At 43.4% G+C, this 16,653-nt stretch overlaps 1 long non-coding RNA gene across 1 annotated transcript in view; it reads left to right on the forward strand.

The window, feature by feature from the left end:
- The first annotated feature begins 8,281 nt into the window (after window positions 1–8,281).
- The window catches only part of LOC148221995 (uncharacterized), a 90,330-nt gene continuing 81,958 nt past the window's right edge, over window positions 8,282–16,653 (forward strand). Inside the window, exons 1-2 of the long non-coding RNA XR_015807014.1 lie at window positions 8,282–8,555; window positions 14,632–14,908. This is a non-coding gene — a long non-coding RNA (uncharacterized LOC148221995). The remainder of the gene's footprint in view (window positions 8,556–14,631; window positions 14,909–16,653) is intronic.

Consider the following 16,653-nt stretch of genomic DNA (forward strand, 5'->3'; position numbering starts at 1 on the left):
CTCACCTCAGCCTCCAGCAAAGTCAATTCCTGAGATCCCCCCGTAATCCCGGCAATTGAAACAGGTTCCTTCCCAACATGTCCCGATGGTATTAATGTACACTGTGAACCAGTGTCAACCAATGCACTGTGTTCCTGTGGCTCTGATGTGCCAGGCCATCGGATCCACACCGTCCAAAAGATCCAGTTTTGCCATGCCTCTCCCTGGCTAGAGGCAGGGCCCCTCTAGCCCTGGTTATTATTATTTCTCTCCTGGGCATACATACTGGAGGTTCCTTCAAGGGGATCTGACAGATCATCCTCCCTTCTGTAGTATCCTGCACCTTGGTCATGGGAGGCTGAGGCTACCCTCACTTTAGTGGAGTTCCCTCTGTTGGCGTTCCCCTCCCTGAGTTGGCACACCTGTGCTGCCAGGACAAAAGTTGGTTTCCCATCCCACCTTCTCATGTCTTCCCCGTGGTCACATAGAAAAAAACACAGGTCAGCACGTGGGGTGCACCCTCTCTCCCTAGCTGGGGGGCGTTGGGCTCTACTTTTGGGGTCCATGACTCTCACTGGTGCTGCACTGATCTTCCTCACCTCTTCCCTTATCTCCTTCATCTCCTCCTTAAACTCCTCTCTGAGGTCCTTAGCCACAGCAGAGACATGAGCCTGCATTGGGCCAGCCATCATACTCTGAAAATTCCTGAGCCTGTTGGCAACAGAACCCACTGTCACTTGGTTGGTATCAGCATCAATCATTGCAATAAAGGGGGTATATTGAGATGGGCCCAGGTTTGCCAGATTCCACAACATCTGCCCTGTGCACCTGACCTTGTCAGGGTCATTGTCATGCTGTCCATCCCTCCCAAAGAGCACCTCCAGTACTGCCCCTTCTCTCAGCTGTTGGATCCCTTCCTCAAGGGTATTCCAACGTGTTCTCTGGTGGTGCTCCTGCATTCTTTCCCTGTTGACAAATCTCTCTCTCACACTCATTAAAAGTCGCTCCCAGAGGGAACGGAGACCTGTCTCCCTTACAAATACTTGGTCCACACCTGAGTCCTGGGTCAAGGCTCCCAAATTCCTTGCCTCAGTACCATCCAGTTGCACACCTGTACTCATAAGGTCCCAGACCCTCAATAACCAGGTTGTAAAAGGCTCACGGCCCTGTCGTACAATGTCTTTTCGCAGGTTACGGAGACTCTCGTATGACAGGGACTTGGTGATGATCTCAACTTCTGGCTCCCCTGCTGGTTGTGAGGGGCCCCCTTCCTGACCCTTATTATCTAGGTGCCTTGTTTTCATCTTAGACTTCCTAGTTTCCACAGGGGCAACTGCTGCTGCCTGTAAGTGCCCTTGCAGTTCAGCTGGAACCTGGACAGATGTAACGTCTGTGGGTTCCCACTGCTGTACCCTCAGGGTCTCCCTCTTTAAGGCAGGGGGAGGGTTTCTCACTAGCTGGGGAGAGGTACTCCTTCAGCATCTGGCCCATCTCACGTATCTCCTTTGCTAGCACCCCCACCCATTCTGGGTGGTTCCTTTCCGAGGTGGGCTGTGGAGCAGGGTCAAACTCTGGGGTAATATCCCTAGTCTCTGGAACAGGGTCAGGCTCTGGGGTAACCTTCCTAGTCTCTGGGACAGGATCAGGCTCTGGGGTAACATCCCTAGTCTCTGGGACAGGATCAGGCTCTGGGTTAACCTCACTAATCCCTGGGGTAGGTATCAGGGTTGTTATCCAAGTCAATCTCCCCTTATCTCTGAATGTTAGATAGAACAGGTTTAACAGGGATATAAGCAACACTAGCCACAGTATAATGTCATTAGCATTTAAAGCGGATTGGAACCCCTTGAAGACTGGTGTGGTGAACTTCAAAAACCGTGTGATGGGTTGGGAGAAAATTTCACCTGCTGCCACTTCCTCAAAGTAGGTACCATTATTGAAGTAGCCCCAGAAACACACACTTAGAGTGCGATAGCTCTGAATCCATGTGGCCATCTTCCAGAGAAAATTAAAAATCCATGAATTCCTCAACTGATCAACCCACATAATAAACTGGATAATAGCCACAGTAACCTTGGTTCTGAGACTCATGTTTTAAAAAGGGCTTGCAAATGGGAAAGATATAGCAGTGACCACATGGAGGCCAATCCAGGGTAAGCTGGACAGCATGGTGTCACCTACCACAAGCTTGGGTAATTCAAGAACTGTTATTCCCTTTTCCACCCCTCTCTCAATGCCCTCAGGCAATGCCCCACATAGGGCGCCAAAATCTGTCTTGGTTTGAAAGACAGGTATGGTCTAAGGAAAGGCAAGAGCCCCCTTCCTGAGATGCAGAATGCAACCCCCTCCCTTTTAATTATTTTAGGTCCAAATCAGAGGCCTTCAGGCAGGAGATGTGGGGATAAGGGTAACAGTTCTTTACTGATATCTAACAAGGCAGGAAAACAACAACAGCTATAAAAATTGACAACAAAGCAGAACAGTATAACTCAGTTCCAGTCCCTTTTGGCCACAGGCCGTCTCCCTGTGCTCAGTTACCGGTGCTGTGGGGGCAGGGCAGGTCCCGCGCAGTTGAAGAGGGCTGGCTGATGGCGGCGGCCCAGGGGTGAGAGGGGATGGGAAAGTGACTGCCCCTCACGGTGTCGGTCGTGGTGCTCAGCAGAGTGTCCGGAGATAGTAGCGTGAGGTGGGAGAGCAGCAGAGCGATGTCTAACGGCAGGGAGCGTGGATCTCAGTGCTGGGATGGCAGGGGAGATGACAGACCGGAGCCCAGGCTGTCCTCCCACTCCACGAGCCAAGCGAGAGAGAGTTTCAAGCCTGCCCCTAACCCCCCGTCCCACCTTTCCTTTTCCGGTCCCACCCCCCTCCACCCTCCTCCCTGCAAAAGAACATTACCTTAAGGTGTAGCCACTTAGCATAACAATGGGAGAAATTCCACAGAAAGGAAAGGGAAGCATTCAACCCCCAACACCAACTTACCTGGAAAATGAGTGTGGAATTATGAGGACGTGCCCTTCCACACCTTTCCTTAGGGATTTCACTAAAACATCAGGTATGCTGCTAGAGACCTGGGCTGTTCTGTCCTCTGTAGGGACACCTGTGGTACAGATCCATCCCGGATTTATGAGAGGGAGTGGAGCAATCTTAGAGCATGTTCACCTGCCTCCATGCCTTGGGGCTGTCTGCTCTCAAAGTCCATCTCCCTGGAAAGAGGCAGCTCTGCAGGAGCTCGTCTAGGCAGGGGGACAGGGGAGTTCACAGGTTCCTGTGAGACCAGAGTTCGGGAGCACCCCAATGCTCAGCTGCTCTTCTGGCCTGGGGTAGCTTAAAGCTACTGCAGCTCTTTTACTGTGTTTCATGGAGGGATATTTCATATTTTCCTTTGTCATTATGTGCCTGATTGTGCAATGATGAGTACCAAAGCAGCCTGTCTGCAACTGGGGTCCTGACTACCCTAATGCCAGCTCCTCCTCTATAGAAATGCCATGCAGTTTTCAATTGAATGAGGAGACTGTCCTAAGGGATAGATACTTCCACCCTTTCTTCTTCCTGACCTTTTCTCTGCTTTAAGATATGATGTTTTATTGATGTTCATTAGATGTTTATCCTGCTTGGGATTGGAAGAGGGATTTCTGCAGAAGTGCCACACTGCTACTGAAGCCCTTGCTTAATTAAGTCAGCAGTGATCTTAGCAAGCAGTATTCCACTGATAAATTAGAAGGTTCAGAAAAGCAAAATTTATTGCTCCTGTACCTTATTTTAAAGTTGCAGATGAAGTTTTGTCCTATATGAGGGCCTTAGCAAGATGTTACTTTTGTTAATTTGATTTTTCTTTCCTGTCTCACAGAGTCAAGTGACAGATAGGTAGGACTGAGCTGGACTGTGGGTACCACATAGCAGTTACTTAGCAAATATGTTTGTTCAGAGGTTTCCCTCCCAGCAAGAGTAACAGTTGAAGAAGTACATTTTTAATTTCTGTTGACTGGTTCAGCAGCCTGAGAAGACAATTAGAGCTGTAAAGACATGGGTACACTGCTGCCTTTTCTGCCAACACTGCTGGGGCTGCATGTGAGACTGGGAAAATGGCACAGGTGTTAGCAAGGATTGTTAATTGAAAAAAATACTTACTTATAACTTAATAAAATCAATGCTAAACCAAAATAATTCTATTTGAACCATTCTGTTAAGTAAATTTTCTTAAATTTAGATTTTAAAGCTAAAAGATTTAATCTGAAGTCGCCTTGACATCCAAATATTTTATTTCAGACCAAATATTCCTTTCATTGAAACCAAAGAGATTTTTTTTCTGAGACCTCATCTCACTGGAACAAAAAGAAGTGTCTTTAAAATGTTCAGAATAAATCTGTTTTTTCTTTATAACTTACCCAACACTGTTTATATATAGTCCTATATGCATCTAACATCTAATTTACAGATCATCCAACATCTTATCCAACCTATTTTGCTTCAAAAATTCCCCATTTGGGGTAGGTAGTTTAATGAAAGTTGTGACTTCTCTTAGGTTTGTCAGAAGTGACAATGTATTTCGTTGTGGGAGATGTCAGCTTTGACCTCCAGTATGTTTGAGCAATGTTTTTCTGTGGTCCAGAATGCCTGCCTTTGAGTGAGATTGTCACCTTTGTATGAGGTTTTCCCATTTGACAACGTTGTGTCAGTACACAACCATGCAGCTGTAATGCTGAGGGCTTCTACTTGCCTTTCTGCCACACAGACTCTGATGACTCTGCAGGGCAGCACCAGTGCCAGATTTCCTTCTTTTGAGCTTCTGATTGGATTATTTTGTTAACAAGATTACTGAGTGACTCTGGAAGATTTTACCTCTGTGTCTGTGTTGTTGTATTAAAAAAAAAAAAAAAGGAAAAAAAAGAGAAGTTTTTAACTCACCTCTTTGAAATTCTCAAAGGCTTCCAGAAAAGATCAAAATGTTTTACTGTTATATTCCTTGGTTGTAGTTTTTTTTTTACTATGAATTCTGCAATGTGTTAGTGTACATTGTGCCTGTGTGTGTGGCCACTTCTGGTGTCAAAGGAATATATAAAATAGCTCATTTTTCAAAATACATGTTCTGGAGCCATTATTCTGCTTCTGGCCTACAGTCTGGGTACAGCCGATTTGGCTGCAGAGAAGTTTTCACTCTTATTTTACAGCCCTTGGAAGAAGGCCAGGCACCGGAGAGAGCCAGCAGGAGTATGAGATACTGCTGTGTATTGGGACAGTCTGAAAATGAATGTCGTTTATTCTCAGCTTTGAGAACTGAATTCCATGGGTTGTAATTGAATCTGCTGTCAGACCCATGGGGATCAGTTCTTCAGCTTGGATATTTCTGTCTTCACATACACAGGAGATCAAAGAAACGTGATCATTTGCTACCTCTTCTGAATGGTGATAGCAGCAAGCAGAAGAGGAAGCATAACTGATGTGAATCATTTCGACAGGGAGCAGTCATTGCAAAGGCCTGTCTCTCTCATGATAAATAGCTGTGTAATTACTGAATCTCTTCTGAACTCCTAGGTTCTGTGTTGCTACTCACTGTTTGATTAACTTGTTTTTTTCCTCTCATTGTTATCAAGGTTACATATAAATCCCTGAGATATTGTTGATTGGATGATGATCCCCAAACACTGCTGAGTTGGACAGCTATGGTGAACTCCTTTAAGGCTTTATGTCTTGCATTGCAAAGCAGGATGTAACTAAAAGTATGTATTCTATCACCATCTGTTGAAACCAGGTGGGGCAGTGCTCCTTATCTCTGTGGGAGATATCTTCTGCTAATGGGCCATCTATTAAAAACCAGGTGGGGCAGTGTTCTTTATCTTTTCCACAACCCATCCTCCTTCCAGGGAGGTATCTTCTGTTAGTGGCCCATTGAGTCCCAGTGCATGACTGACAAAATTACATCATCCCACTGGGAGATGCTCCCCCCAGGAGAAGGAGCCAAGCCTTTCCTACCTAGATAAAAACTGAGATTTGGAATATTAGAGCAGCCTTTTTCCACTGGATTCCAGAGGAAAAACAGACCTTTCCACATCATCACTGGGCCTTTGGAGGAAAACTGCACCCTTCTTCTACAGAACCACTGCTTCAACTGAACCACATCTGTCACTCCAGGAGGACTGCAGCCACCATTTAATCAGACTGCTACCAACACCCTGACTGATGGGGTGTCAGGTTGTATTCTGGCTGTCAGTGTTTTGAGGTTGAGGGGTTTTTTTGTATTATTCTATTTTTATTTTTTTTCCTAGTAAAGAACTGTTATTCCTATTCCCATATCTTTACCTGAGACCTCCTTAATTTCAAAATTATAATAATTTGGAGGGACGGGGTTTACATTGTCCATTTCAAGAGAGGCTTCTACCTTTCTTAACAAACATCTGTCTTTCAGACCAAGACACTGTGGAAAACCTGGACCTCCCTTGGGCTGAACACTAAATTTGCCGACTGATTATCTGCTGTACCCTGCTCTCTTGGTACCACTGCTGTGCACTTACTGCTTCATTTGCTTTTTCTTATGCCAAATACCCATTTTCAACAGAAGCTGTGACCATAAAGATTATTCATTTGCACCAGCCAACTAGCCCACTTATATAAACACAGATTTCCTTTCCTGAGGTTAGTGACATGCTCCCAAAGTGTTTGGTTTAGGGAGTTTCCAGTGTAGTTAGTGATGGCAATGTAAGTGCTGTTTGAAGGCTTGGTAGCACAAACATCCCTCTATAGGGAATTCATTCAAGTGACAGGTTGATATTTGTTCTTGAAGAATCTATGTTAAAATTTTTCATTCAAGGATCAGGAAAAGTAATTGTCCTCATTAAGCATAAAGGGTTAGGATTACCAACAAGCTTTCCACCTCTTTCCTGCAATAATAGCACCTTCTAGATATGGGGAGGCAGCTGAGCAGTGGAACAGGGAGTTCTCTGGAGATGATGGATGGGCCAGACATCCTGGGTCTTGTGGGGCAAAAACCATGGGAAGTTCAAACAGAAAATAAGGGAGGAAGCAAAAAGGAAAGTGGCATTTTGTTTTAAGGAAGTCATGCAAGACTATGGTTAATTAATGTTACTAAGAAACATAAATATTAGAGGTATTGCCTAGGTTGTAGAAAATTCTATTCAAAGCTGTAATACTATATAAACTGAGCTCTGTAATCAATAAATTGACTTTGGCATCGGCATTCCCTGGAGTCCCGTCTCTCAGTCGTCAATGTCTAAATCACATATCGTTACAGGGGCAACAGATAATGTGACTGTTATCTCTGAAGCCAAATGGCCGCCACTTGAGCTCTCACAATGGTATCCCTAGCCCTCACTGGGATTGGGTGGAAATGATTTACCAAAATATGAGCATTGGTCTAATACTGATACTCAACTGTGATGGACAAAAAGACTCTAATGATTTAAAGTTAGAAAGTGTATGTTTATTCAGTGCTGGGCAGCAGCACTGAGGTAGCCCTCTAATACGCACTGTGAAATTACAGGTAATCACACAGTCTATTTATTGACAAAAGCTTCCAACAGTTACATATTCATAATACCTGCCTCTCCCATTCCCTGCTTCCTATGGTAATTAGCTTGAATGGCTATTAAGCATGCATGGTTGGCTTCTTGAATTAAGTCTGGGATCATTTTTGTGGAGAGGGGTCTTAAAAAGAGGATGTAAGGCGGGTCTCCTCACCCTGAACTCTCAACCTTTTCTATTGATGACAATGTAAATGGCTTCTGGGAGAACTCAAATTTCCCTCCCTTCATGACTTTGAATAAGTTTCTGGTTGCAATTGTTTGTGTTTCTTTGGATCTATTTACTAGTTTCATCTTTTCCCATTGCAAGCACAGCTGAGCAAACATAAAATGACAGGTAATCAATTATTTAAGTTAACTATCACAGCTAACTATCTCAGGCCCAGTTTCTTCTAACTTTTAATTATTTTCAGCAAGGCCTATCTATCCATCTGCTTTTTAATTGACTCTAGTAAATAACTTACTAACTTTTAACTAAAATCCTAATTTCTCTAAGATTAGTGTTTCAGAGCAGTCAGTTGTCAAAGTCACCAACTAATTTGGGTGAGGGGACCAGAAGGCCACATAGTTTCTGTAAAGCCGTTTGTTTTGCCTTTACCCATGGTATAGTGGGGACGAGATGTACTTTCTCAATGAGGTTTCAAAATTCAGTCTGATTTTTGATGGGGCCATTGTGGTATGTGACACACTGAAATTGATCTGGAAGGATGATACACCTGTCTGGGTCAATGGCCCCTGCCACTGCCTAAATTGCACACACTCACTTAACTTGTTATTAAAAAACTAACTGGCAAGTGGTGCTTGCTCCAAGACCATCGCAAAATTAATTGGGTAATGCAGGACATGGGAGCCCTGCAACCTTGTCTTGTCTTCTACCATGATTCCTTGAAATTGGCATTTGACAATGTGATGGGTTAACTTGGGAAAAAGAAACTCAGAGAGAAGTTCTCTCTAAGAGAGCTTCCTCTGTGGGGGTTGGGACAACTTCAACAGCGAATGGGAGAAAGCTGGTTCTCTCCGTGAACACACATTTCAAAGGAGGTAATCCAAAACTGAGTCTTTTTGTCTATCCAGTGGCTGAGTAGGTAACACCAATCCAAGCTTCCCCCCCTATGGGGGGGGGAGGCTCGGGAGACCATTTGGGCCCTGTTTGCAAACTAGGGGATCCGATGGCTGAGGAGAGGCTTGTTAATAAGACTTTCACGGCTTCTTCCTCCATGGGCCTGCGGCTCTGGGGGGGGGGGGGAGGGAAACGACGGTTCCCGCTGCTGCCGAAAAGGCCAGGCCTGCCCAGCCCCCACACGGCCTGGGGGAGGCAGCCGGGCCCTGTCTGGAAGCAGGGATGGCCATGAGCGGTCTGGGGCTGCAGCCCAGCCCCAGAAAGGCTGATTGACACCTCAGCTGCCCCCCCCACCCAGCACGGCCTGAGCCTGGCCCAACTCTTGCAGTTGTGTTAAACTTTAACTCTTTAGTGCTCAGATAAGATTTGCAAAACCTCCATTCTTCCTTTAAATATGAAAGAGAATAAGACAATTTCTGAAGTCAGTAAAGAAAAAGCTAAGTTTTTTAAATGGAAAAAGAATGAAGAGATGCTGTCAAAATGGCTGAAAATTATAAGATTGTAGAGATAAACTGATGTACGAAATATTCCTATAAACCATGGAGAAAGACACAGGGGGGGTTGAAAATGTTCCATTTAATAGATGATTTAACCAAAAAGCACCTGTGTTGAAAATCTTTTGCCCCAAAGAAAAAAGGAAATCTCGGTTTTCTGAGGATAAAACATGAACAGAAAAAAACAACAACAAAAAAACCCTTTGCTGTAGAACATTTAATTCTTAAAAGTAATACCCCCATGAAAAAAACAGCCCAGATCTACAGCTTTGGGAAGGCTGTGGAGTTAAGAGAAGTGTCACGATTGAAGGTTCCGGGCAAATGCAAATTGTGAAAATAAAACCACGAGGAGACTGTTTTCTTCCTTCTTGTGAAAAAAATCCCTACAGCTTCAACAAGAAAAAGCTGCTTTCTCCGGAAGTGAACTGAAAAAGACTAAATTAAAAACTAACCAAAGTAGTTGTATGTTTGGTTTGTTGTAATGAAGGTTGGGAGAGGGAAGGAAGGAGTGGTCTGAAAAAAATCTTATTCTAAATTTATTTTTTTTCCCCCTCTTTGTTTGTGTAATTAATAAATTTCCTTTTTCATACTCTCTTAAGTTTTAAGCCTGCCTTACTCTTTTGCTCCTAGTTCTGTCTCACAACAGAAAAATGAATATATTTAAATTAGCAAATCAAAACTAAAACATTATTTGGTGCATTAGCCAGGAAAGAAAATTAAATCAAAACATTTTTTGAAAAAATTAAATTAAATCAAGACAGTCATTGATCTAAAGGATTGCTTTTTCAGCATTCCTTTGCATCCTGCTGATGCTACTCAATTTACCTTTTCTGTTCCAAGCACTAATATGCAAGCACCCTTGCAAAGGTATCACTGGGTTGTCCTACTGCAAGGGCTGAAAAACAGCCCTCCTATTTGCCAGTGGTTTGTTGTAGGGTCCTCAGCCCCTCACCATAAAATGCCTGCTGCATTATTATGTCATTACATGGGTGACATTCTTATAGCAGCAGAAAAACAGGAAGTTATGGAGGAAGCCTAAGCTCTTGTTGCTGCTGAAACCCAAGCAGGGCTTTGTATTGCTCCTGAAGAACCCAGTGTCAACCCCCTTGGAAATATCTTGGCTGGCACATTAGGACTATTTCCCCTCAGCCTTTAAAAATTCAATCACAATTTGCATGATGCCCAAAAGCTTTTGGTGACATTTAATTCGGTTTCTTACTGGGAATTTTGAATGCAGATCTAAGCCCTTTGTTTGCTCTGTTAAAAGGGGAACCAGATCTCCTGTCACCTTGGCAGCTCATATCAGAAGCTTGCCAAGCACTGCAGCAAGTAGCTGATGCCATCTCAAACCTGCAAGCGGCCTGATGGGCCCCTGAATTGCCCTTTTCTTTGATTATCCTTAAACCCAGCTAAGCAACTCCATACTTAGATTTAGCAGTGGATCCTAATGCACCAGACCCCTAGTAATCAGAGTGGATTTTCTTGCCTCATCATATGTCTAATACTATAAGCACTCAACATGAAATGATTGGTTTCCTTATTGTGAAGGTCCAACAGAGATTAACTACACTTGCCAGTGTGGACTTCAGTTTGATTTGTTTGCCTATTAATAATGTTTATTTGCAGTGGCTGCTGTAACAATCTGAAGCATTTCAAATGGCTTTAGCTGATTTTTCTGGACAACTTTCTTTACATCCCCCAAAGTACAAGCTCGTGGCAGCCAGTTTTAATCTCCTAATGCAACCCAAAAGGAGTGAGGTCCCGTTACAGGCTTTACCTGTTTTTGCAGATGAGTCTGGCCGCACGCACCAGTTAGTGATACTGTGGTGGGATTCAGAATCTGACTGATGGGATTCAGATGTTGCTACTGTTTCAGGTTCTTCTCCAATCGTGGAATTAGCTGCTGTTGTGTGAGCCTTCCAGCTATGTTCTACCCCTTTTAACTTGATAGCAGACTCTGCTTATATTGCAGGAATTGTTGAGAGAGCTGAGGCTGTCATGCCTCAGAAGGAAGTGCCTAACGCAGAATTGTTTCAATGGTTACAACAACTTTTCCTTTTAGATGCTAGGCAACAGCCTTACTTTTTTATGCATGTCCTCTGTCATATGATTTTACCTGGTGTTATTGCAGAGGGGAATCGCCAGATTTACTTGCTCTACCAGTTCAGTTGCCTGACTGGTTTGCCCAGGCAAAACAGCCATTTCTTTTTTCATCAGACTACTGCTGCACTGGCATGTGCTTTTGATATGACTAACTGCCAAGCCACCGGCATTGTTGCTGTGTGCCCTGCCTGCCTGAGGCACTCCTTTCCCTCTGTTACTGGACAAGTTAACCCTAGAGGACTCCAGAGCCTTTAATTATGGCAAACAGATGTCACTCATTTTCCAGAATTTGGCTGACTCAAATATATCCACTCCTTTACAGGAGCTTTATTTTCATCTTGTTGCACAGGAGAATCAGAAAAAGACATTTGCCATAATTTTGCGAGTGCCTTTGCAGTCCTCGGAATTCCCTCACAAATCAAAACTGACAATGGCCTTGTGTATACTTCCCAGAGAGTTGCTAATTTTCTTGCCCCCTGGGGAGTAACACATAGAACAAGAATTCCCTATTCCTTGACCGGCCCAAGCTTCGCTTAAGCGTCTTTTGTTACAACAGAAGGGGGGAATAATGGGGAATATAATCCCGGCCAAGCGATTACAGAAGGCACTGTATGGTTTTAATTTTTTAAATTTCTCATTAATGCATCCTAACCCCCCAGTTGTAAGGCATTTTGGCAATAACCCTCAGTTACAAGTTAAGCAGAAGGCCCCAGTCCTTATTAAGGACCCAGAAACAGATAAGATTATGGGACCTTATCCCCTCATCACATGGGGATGAAGTTATGCTTGTGTTTCTACCAAAAACTGCTGGAGGTGGATCCCGGCCAAGAATGTGCGACCTTTCAGAGAATCTTTGAATACCTCTCCTGAAGATCTTGACCACCCTGGCACTTCATCCCTGGTTTTGCCTTCTCAGACCGCTGAGTCCACATCCACTGAGATCCCGTGGCCATCCAAATCAACTCCTACCTGCCCCAAGGGGAATCATTGATCTCTCACCAGTTTGTGAACTGTATGGTTGACTTGTCCCAGAGACAGCAGAATCTCTTGTTGCAGAACAAACCTCCATTCTCCAAGAACAGTGGGAATGGTGTGAAAGGAGACTCGGGCTTACCCTTGAAAATAACCCTATTCCTTGTTTTACTTGCAGAGACTATTCCCATCAGGCGTGGACTTTGTATTTATGTTGTAGGTGTCAGAGAAAGTGGTATTGTGCATTTGAGTGCTGGCAACTGGGATTGCCCACGGTGTGATCCTTTGCACTATTCACATGGTGATTGTGGTTTTTTAAAACTTCTGTGTGCATAGGATTATGGCTTGCCTTTGCACAGGTATTTCTGGGAGCCTGACTGGCCTCCTCAAACTGATCCTCCTTATAGGATTCAGCCTCAATGAAGGGGAAATGGCTATATTGCCACCCTGTCTCATAGGTAATGTTTGGCTTACACTAGCTTAAGCTTTAAACAAATCGGCTTTATGTGTATCTATGACTTCTCCCAGCAATCCCTTTTGAACTTGCCTAGTAGCCATGCCTTTAGAGGAAAATGAATGGGATGTTTTATTTAATCTAACAGTCCAAAGAAATTGTACCACCCCAGGTATACATGAACCAAAGTGATGATGTGAAATAGAGTCATACTGGAGAACGCATGCCCAGCCTGCTGGGTGGTATTTTGCCAATGATAGTGGTCGAGGGATGGATCTAATTTATGAGTTTCCTCTTTTTCCCCTGCAGCCTCAAGAATTATATATTCTTAGATCCATGCAGGCCTTTGCATGTTTCTTTTTAAATTACAGAAACATGCAAGCTGCTGGTATTGATGTCACAGATATAGATATTTATGCTAATGCCTCTGCCTGGTGTAACCACACCTCACCCTGACAAGTTATTAGTCCAAGAAGGGATACCATTGGACTAATGGACAATATATTTTTAGTTTGTGGAAATAGAGTGTGGAAAGGAATACCAAGAAGGACAGTAGGAGGTCCTTGCACTTTTGGGCGACTAACTATGTTTCACCCCTCACAAGTAAACTTGACATCTGCATAAACTCAGATGGGTGAAGTGCAGCACACATCCGTATGCCTCAGATTGTGACAATAATGTGATGGAGTCATGTGGCAGTGCAGCGTGGGTATTTGCCTCAATTATTCCATCTGCTGGCAAAGCACACACATTAAAAACTTTCAATGAACTCGGTTGCTGGCTTGCAAAACAAACTAATGCTCTGCTTTAACAGCCTATTAACAGATGTTGATAGCATATAGTATGCAACATTGCAAAATAGAGCTGCTACTGATTTTTTGCTTTTAGCATTTGGGCATGATTGCTAGAACTTTGAAGGCTTACGCTGCATGAATCTGTCTGACCATTCTCAGTCTATCCATGCCAGTATTCAGGACCTTCAACACAGTGTAACTAAATTACAAGTTAGTGATGGAGATTGGCTTGAACAGATCCTCGGGGGATGGGGGACTTACTGGTTGGCTTAAGAATTTGGTAAATAAAGGAATTTATATTTTAGCTGCTTACCATGTATTTTGCAGTGTGTTCAAAAATTGATTGACAAGTCTATGAAGAGAATTTTACTGGTGGAACAGAAAGGGGGATATATGGGGAATATGGGGAAGAAGCAGCTGAGCAGTGGAACAGGGAGTTCTGTGGACATGATGGATGGGCCAGACATCCTGGGTCTTGTGGAGCAAAAACCATGAGAAGTTCAAACAAAAAGGTAAGGGAGGAAGTGAAAATGAATGTGGCATTTTATTTTAAGGAAGTAATACAAGACTGTGGTTAATTAATGTTGCTAAAAAACATAAATATTTGAGTTATCACCTAGGTAGTAGAAAATTCTATTCAAAGCTGTAACACCATATAAACTGAGTTCTGTAATCAATAAATTGACTTTGGCATCAGCATTCCCTGGAGTCCTGTCTCTCAATTGCCGACATCTAAATTACATTTTTCCAACTCAGTAAAGTGGATCATACACTGATCTTATCCCTGTGTTATAAATCTCTTAAAAGCATAGAAATGCTAAAGTCCCTCAGGTGAAGGAAGAGCGTGTTCACCTAGGTAGCTTAAAATTGCCATGTGCTTTTCATTCTGAATAAGTATTTACACAAAAAAATCAGATATTAATTGCTGTTGCCTGTGGATACAGATGTACCTTCATACCGATATACTTTTAATATAAAATTTTACTCTAGGGGTTGAGGAGTTTCAGTTGTGGCTGTTTGAGATGTATTGTGCCTACCAGTTTAGAAATTACAGTTCATGAAAGAGCTCACTGGTTCCACCAGCTCCTGCTGTAGGAATAGCTATTAAAAAAGATGGAGAAACAGAGAAAAGGACGATATTGAAATTTTGCTTTTTATTTTCCTCCATCATCCCTGTCAGAAAGAGGAAATGAAGTTTGAGGTCAGAGTTGGCAAAATCTTCAAAAGAAGAGAGCTCGACGGAACAATTTGCAGTACATCTGATGCAGGCAGTGTGGTGGATATTAGATGCCCAAAGCTGCAAAACTTCATCCTCTTCCTTCACTGTGAAGCCCAGCCTCTAGGCAGTGATGCAGCAGAGAAGGTGGTGTGTGCATGGTGGTAAGAAGGCCATGGATGAAATCAAGGAGTACAGAAGTCTTTGCAGTCCCGTCTATGTGACAAAACAAAAATGTGGTGTAAGTAATGCTTTTTTTTTTCTCTCAAAAGCCTACAGTAAGTTATGAACTAATAATAGCACTGTTAATGTCTCAAACTAAGCTTAAGTAGTTAAAACACAGAAAGGTGAACGAATGGCTATCATATCTTGTAGGCAGGAGCACATACTGGGCTGTTGTCACTCTGGTGATGGCTGGTGCTTGTGATTGCACTCACTGGAGGGGCCAGGGGGTATCCTGAGTGGGCCAGAGCTGTGTGTGTAGTGTACCCCCAGATTGTGGTTCTTCACACCCGACAAATTCACACACCAGGTCACCACACCTTTGGCAAACTGCAGATGGGATGTCACTGCCAAAAATTTGGTGGCCACATCTGCACGGTGCTGAACCTTCCCAAGTGCATGGAACTGGCTGTGTTCAGGCGAAAGTCAGGAAGCCTCTGCCTAGCTTTAGGCTCCAGCTCTCCATGAATGATGGCCTTTTATGTCAGGAAACTATCTCATAGTCTGTGAAAAATAATAAAATAATGAAAAATTAGATGGTATTTGTGTCCTGAGCAAGTATATGTTCTGATCATAGCATTCATGTGGAAAATGGTGAAGGAAAAAGCTGTTCCCAGAGTTTATTATTCTCAAGCCTTTTTCCTCTCACAGCTGCCTGGATGTTTCTGTACTCTACAGTTGCTGCTTGGTGAGAGAACAGACTAAAATGAATGGGTACAGAGATATTTTGAAAGCAGATGCAAGCCTGCCTTTCAGCCCTGCAGTGACCAACCATTCAATGTGTTCTTCCTTAGGCCCAGGCTACCTGTAGTTGCCTTTGAGGCTTGTTTGTCCTTCATGGCAAGGCATCTTCTTTTGGGATATTCTTGATATATTTAAACCAGATAAGTCTTCAAGTCCCAGGCTTTCCTAGTGCTAGTGCCTTTCCTAGTGCCTAGTGTTTTTCCTTCCTAGTGCTGTGCCTTTGCAGTAGAATAGAAAATATTTTTAGTGTATGGTTTCGAACCAAAGTAACCTTCTGTCTGTCTCATTTTGCTGCCTCGCAATACACCTTATTCTGCTTCACTCTAACTGGGGCAGTCTCAGGATAGCCCAGCCTGCATCTCATACCCCCTAGCCTGCACACAGAAGCAATGCAGGGTCACAGTGCTGAAGGTAAAATGGCTCAGTGGCTCCTTTCCTAAAGTTCTGTCAGATGTACAACACGTCAGGGTATATTAATGGACCTAAATCTTTACTGAATCTAACAGCTCTATGTAAAACCACCAGAAGCTGAGGCATCCCAACTCTGATGACTGCATCTCTTCTGGAGGATTTATCTGTTGCTCCAAATGTTTCATTCCAAAGTGAAATTCTGATTTTTCACTTTATTTTTTAGTACAGAAGCATTCAGGTTACTTCACCTGAATTTTTAGTGCTGGTATAGATTAAAAGCTACTTTTTGGCACCAAGCTTTTCCTAAGAAGATGTACTCTCTCTATGTCTCTTTTAAACTGATCTATGGCGCCTTCTGGTGCATATTCACAGATCTCACTATCTTTATTTTGTTCTGAACAAATTAATGGACTGAATCCCCCTGGCACAGCTCTGGCAGACTAGCAGGGCTACTTACATTTTGCAGATTAACAAATTGAGAGACTGAACACTTAAAATGGAGAAGCCCTGCATTCTCTTGCATGCTTTTTGCTTTTGACTTGTGGTTTTCTGCTTACTATTCACAACAAATAGATGAGGACAAACACCTACATACTTCTTACAGGAGCA

Source organism: Sturnus vulgaris, chromosome 15, assembly GCF_052056855.1.
Source record: "Sturnus vulgaris isolate bStuVul1 chromosome 15, bStuVul1.hap1, whole genome shotgun sequence".
Taxonomy (NCBI): Eukaryota; Metazoa; Chordata; class Aves; order Passeriformes; family Sturnidae; genus Sturnus; species Sturnus vulgaris.